The sequence below is a fragment of the Schistocerca gregaria genome, chromosome 9 (assembly GCF_023897955.1).
Source record: "Schistocerca gregaria isolate iqSchGreg1 chromosome 9, iqSchGreg1.2, whole genome shotgun sequence".
Lineage (NCBI taxonomy): Eukaryota > Metazoa > Arthropoda > Insecta > Orthoptera > Acrididae > Schistocerca > Schistocerca gregaria.
This window is the reverse complement of record NC_064928.1, coordinates 192,546,113-192,552,112: the sequence shown is the minus strand read 5'-3', so window position 1 is coordinate 192,552,112 and position 6,000 is coordinate 192,546,113.

Sequence of the window (6,000 nt, the reverse complement as noted above, 5' to 3'; positions counted from 1 at the left end):
TGAATTATGTTACCAAATTTATCATAGCACATGTTATAATGTTACAAAAAGAAGATAATTAAGGAACAAACACTATTGGCTTTTCTTTTCAATACCAAAGCTATTGCTTTTTTTTTAAATTACACCATTGTTAAATTCTAAAACACTTATTTGATTCAAAAACTGTTATAAAAAAGTATTAAATAAAATATTTACTTTTCTTGCTTCCAGATCAAAAGTCTGTTTAAATTAGTTAACCACAAGGCACATTCATTTCACCAAATATTTAAACTGTAGCAACTCATTTTCATTTACTCTAAATAAAATATGTATTTCTCAAAGGGCAATCTAATTATAAGAACACTGTAGTCCATTAATTTTCAATGGCATGAATGTGTGTGTCTCAAATTTCAGTACGCTAGTCACATAAGAAACATAACATGTAATCAGATGTACACTTACAAATAAGCACACATTAAGTAAGCACGTACAAAATTATGCTTGTGGTCTGGTAAGAGGTAATTGAAACATGTTCTTATAATCTGCTAACAGGAAAGAAGAGGAGGAGGATGAACTACAAAGTGAAAAATGGATTCTGCCTTGTTCAAGCAGCACTATTAACTAGACAGGTTGGTGGACATTCTACAGACATGAACCCAACTTGGGTCAACATATTTCTTTTTAAAAGCAGTATAAACAAACTTTTGATAAAGACATGGTAAAAGAGCTAGTACCTGGGATTTATGTCTCACTTGTACTTTAAATGTATAAAAACATTTCACAGCTTTATGAACAGTGTTCAGCTCAGTTTAAAGGGAAATGTACCAGTAAATCTGATGCTTATTGCATCTGAAACTTTTTGTTTCCATAATTATGCAAAAGTGGAAATTCTTACTGTTACCTGGCCAGTAACTGTGTAAATGTGAGTGAGCACTTCTCCTATTCCAACAAATATGTGTAAAGTAATCATTATTCCTTTTTTTTACATTTAAGAGAGAAAATAGTTATAGTGAAATGCGCATTCTTTCAAAGAACATAACAGTTTACTTGTAATAAACTTTTTCCACAATTTGATAACTTTATGTGTATGTTTTCATAATGCAGAAACAGGAGAATTATTTAACATGTAAGACTGAGAAAACAGAAAGAAGTAAATGGGCATACAGTATTATCACTGTCTTAGTACCAAGTGAAACTTGATGAGCAATATGTATTCAGATATAAGCTGATCTACAAGAACGTGATGACACCGACCTACTATCAATATAAACCCGTCCAGGCAATAGTAGCACCACCTGGCATGGAATGACTGATAGTCAGAGACATGTGTGGTGCCTGCTCTATCAGTAAGTGTGCTATCCATGTGGAGAATGGGGCAGGTGTGCAATCTATTTGAGTTCGACTGAGGGCAGATTGTGATGCCCTGGAGGCTTAGCATAAGCATTTTGGAAACTGCATGATTTGCTGGGAGTTTAAGGAGTGCTGTGGCGAATGTCTTCAACATTTGATGTGTTGAGACATTGTGGGGCTGGATGGCCACTCCTAATTACAGATGTCAGATGACATAGACTGGGCGGGTAAAACAGGTCAGATGTTCACTGTGGCAGAACTAACATCAGACTTTAATGCTAAGCAGAGTACAAGTGTATCTGAAAGCCCAGTGCACTGAACACTCCTAATAGTGGGCCTCTGCAGCAGATGATCCATGCATGTGTCAATGTTAATACCAATTAATATGAAATGGGCTCATGACCATGGCACTGGATGTTGGCATAGCTTTGCACAGTTTGATGAGTCCTGATATTTTCTTCATCATTCTGATGGGAGGGTGTGAATCCATTGTCTTCCAAGGGAACAGCTCCTTGACACCTGTAGTGTGGGATGAAGACAAGCTGGGGGCAGGTCCATTATGCTCTGCGGAACATTCACTTAGGCATCCACGGGTCCAGTACAGCTCGTGCAAGGCACTATGATGGCCAAGGAGTATCATAAACTGGTTGCAGACCCCTTACACCACTTTGTGATGATCATGTTTCTTGATTGCAGTGGAATTTTTCAACAAGATAATGTGCCATGTCACAAGGCCAGGAGTGTGATGGAGTAGCTCGAGGAACACAATGGCGAGTTCCAGTTGATGTGCTGCGCCCCCTCCATCTCATCAGATCTGAACCCGATCAAACTTGTCTGGGATGTGACTGAATGTAGTTTTAGAGCTCATTATGCCTTCTCCAGAATTTATGGAAATTAAGTGACTTGTGTGTGCAGATGTGGTGCCAATTCCCTCCTGCGACCTACCAAGGTTTCATTGCTTCCATGCGATGATGCATCACCGCTTTTATCCATGCCAAAGGGGGACATACCAGCTATTAGGTGGGTAGTCATAATGTTCTGACTGATTAGTGTATGCTCCTGTGTATTTTAAACATACTTCAAGGAACCATGAGCATTTAAAGTTTTTAGTTAACAGATTTCCGGATAAGGTAATACCAGTCATTTAAATAATATAAGAAGTACTGAAAATTTTGACAGACATCACTGAACAAGTTTACCTAAAAATTACTCTATTTTTCATTATGCAGGGTATGTCTTAATTTTATATCTGTACTAGTGGAGAAATCCAGCATTTCTCAAGTATTTATTTATAGGTGTGCATCCATGCCCATAGCACACAGCACCTGGCCTTGTGCTTAATGTTTATTATTTCATGTCTCCTGAACTGTGTGTTGTACAATAATATAATTTTGTAGGTACAGGTACTGTCAGCAGCATGTATGGTATAGTCAGCAAATTGTGTTGTGAATGGAGTCAGTAGCAGTGAAGTAATAAATTTAAACATCTTCTACAATGTGACAATTTTTCATGCATCTCACTGTTTATGACATCATATCTCCTGAACTATATGTTGTACAATGATATAATATTGTAGGTACATTCAGTGGTATAGGTGGATACTGTCTTCAAACTGTGAATACCGTTAGTAGTAAAGAAGTAATGAATTATAATGTCATACCTCATGTGATACTTTTTGCATGAAGAGCAAAATAGTAGTAAATGATAAACATTTTTCCTTTCATCATTTTGTGGGCATTGTCAGTAGGAAAAATTCATAAAGGTCTGAAGTTGTGTCCAGTTTGTTGCAAATCACTAAGTCTGGGAATTCACATGTTGTGGGCTATGCTTCTTTTTCACCCCCGCCCCAATCCATTCTTTGATAGGTATGTGGTACTTACCCCCACAGAAATTGTTGCCTGATATATCCATTTTTATGGAACATATGGATTTAAATGATTACTTGAGGTTCTAAATCGTTTTAAGTAGTTATCCTGGATAAACTTTGAAACTCCAAAAAAATGTAAATTTCTCAATGTACAACTGGTTCATCTTACTAATAGTGCTTACATGGTTTCACTTTAGTAATGTTGCTTAACCTAAACAATTTTTTTTAGGATAGATTAACCTATATGCCTTTGGTTGTGGGCTTGCTAATTAACTTTAAGGAACCAATGTGGATGTCAAAAAAATTCCTTAGTCTAGCAGACATTGTGTAGATTTCCCTTGTGTTCCTACGAAGACTAGGTTGCCCATCTTAAACTGTGTTTTTCTACCTTTAGTATTGTGTCTCTTTTTTTTCTTATCTCATCCTGTTTTTCCATGATTTCTTTAACACTCACTTGTCTTCCCTATGGTGTCACCATTTTACCAAATTCTATATTTTCTGAAAAGAAATTGGCAGGCTTTTAGTTGAACATAATTTAGAAAGGAGAGAACCCACCCAGTAGATGCATGATGGAAACTGTTCAACATGGTTTCAGCTGGATTGCTAGATGGGTGGTTCACCAAGACAAACATATGTCTTCTTTCTGTTTCATCAACAAATACTTTCCATGTCCTAGATTTATCTGATAAAATTGCCTTTGGTGTGCCAAAAGTAGTGAAAATATTCCCTGGTATTTTTGAGATTATGTGTTTGTTTGTGCCCTTTTTAAGAGGATGTAGTTTTGTAAATTTAGAGGAAATATACTATGTATATGTAAGAAAATCTGCCCTTTTGACTTTGACAATGGGCCACAAATTTCTGTGGTGACAAGATCTAATTGTTTATTTGGCATTGAACCCCTGCAGGTTTGATTGCTGACCTTTCCTTTCCGTATCGGTCACAAGCATCAATCTTCATTTTTAACTTCTTCCTGTATTATAAAAATAGATATTTCCTTGTATCTTCTGTATGCATTTAGTGGGATCACAATGACCAAAGCTCTCATGTATATATTTAATGAGTGTATCTGTGTGTTGTTCAGGCCAGTACAGTTTCCAGTAGTCTAAATTTGGCCTGGGTCTTCTAAATGAGACTTCCTTGTGTATGTTGTAGTACTTGTGCCCTTTTCCTCCTCCCTTTTTTGCCACTATAGCTCTTGACTAACTTCCAGCTCTCATCATGGTTTTGGTTCCTTTTAATGTCGTTGCAAATTTTTGTAATACCTGCTTCATCCTTGAGCCCCCTTAAATGTATGATTCCTTTTCCCCACAGTTATTTTTCACATTATTCCATAATGATAACATAGACAGAGCATTAGCAATTACATTATGACTCCCCTTAATATATTTAATTGTGTAATTCATTTCCTGCATAAATGTGGTAAGTCTGGTGATCCTACAGTGGTGCAGTTTGCACTCTTGTAAATACCACAAAAGCACAAAAGATTTATGCCCAGGGCCCAGTATCACTGCTGTCTGTCTATATACCAAAGGGGATTGGCATATCTGGCCTATGCAACATCTGACTTTTGCATAACTGCTTTGTGATCTCATCAAATGCCTCTTGACATTCCCGGCTCCAGTCCCAAACTGTATTTTTCTTTAGTAAATTACTTAAAGAAGAACCATTTAATGCTTGATTGCTAACAGATTTTCAGTAAAATCCAGGTAGTCTGTAGAATTATTTGCTTTCTGTTTCTAGGGGCTGTAAAATTTTGTATTGCCTCATTTTTTTCATCATCTGGTAAAATTTCCTGCTCTGTAATTTTATTATCCCCAAATCTAAGTTATTCTACCCCAAAATTAGCCACTAACTGGACTGGGGAGGGACTGTTGGAACTGCATCTGGTAGACACCTGCTATGTGTGGGAGAAGGAAACCTCAATGTAGTGCTCCTGTTTGAAAGAGTAATAGCTGCTTCTCATTAGCTGCCATTCTGTACACTTTAATTAATGAATAGATGAGTGATGCCATTAAACAGAAATTTTGGGTACAGTGTTTCCTGTATCAGGGGATGTTATCACAGTTCTCGTAGCTCAGAGCTATGAGATGAAATATGTAAAATTCAGCTATAAAGTTTCATTGAACCTAAACTGATTAACATATCAAAGTTTAAATTAGGTGATGAGATTAATTCAGTTTTTGTTAATTAAATGTTACTGTTTTCAGTAGGGTTACTTATAACATTTCTTTAAAGGTGACTGTAAACTTATGTGGCTTGCTGACAAAAGTATGCTGCCTTAGTACCCCCCAATAACCAGCCAACCTCTGAGTCCTTAAAGAAACCATCTTCCATGTATAAAACAGCTTGCTGTTTATGAGATCATGTCTCCTGAGCTAAGTTTTGCACAATGATACAATTGTGCAGGTACACCGAATGGTACAAATGAATACTGCCTCGAAAATTTGTTATGAATAGAGTTACTAGTAAAGAAGAAATAAATTAATATGTTGTGCTTCAGGCTGAAGCTTTATTCTATGAACAGTGAGAATGCAGTAAGTGAAACACTTTTTTCCTTTCATTATTTTGTAGGTGTGTCACCTCGAGAAAATTTCGAAAATGTTGAAATTATGTGTGAAGACATTTAAAGTTTCTACTTTAATACCTGTCATAATGTATTAAACCTTCAATGTAAGGTTATTCCTGTAGTAACAGATTATGGTGGCATTTGAAATTTTTTACAACAAATACACAAAATGCTGATAATTTTATTTTTTTGCAGCCACTGGAAGACTTAGCTAGGTAACCTTCAACTGGATACTCAT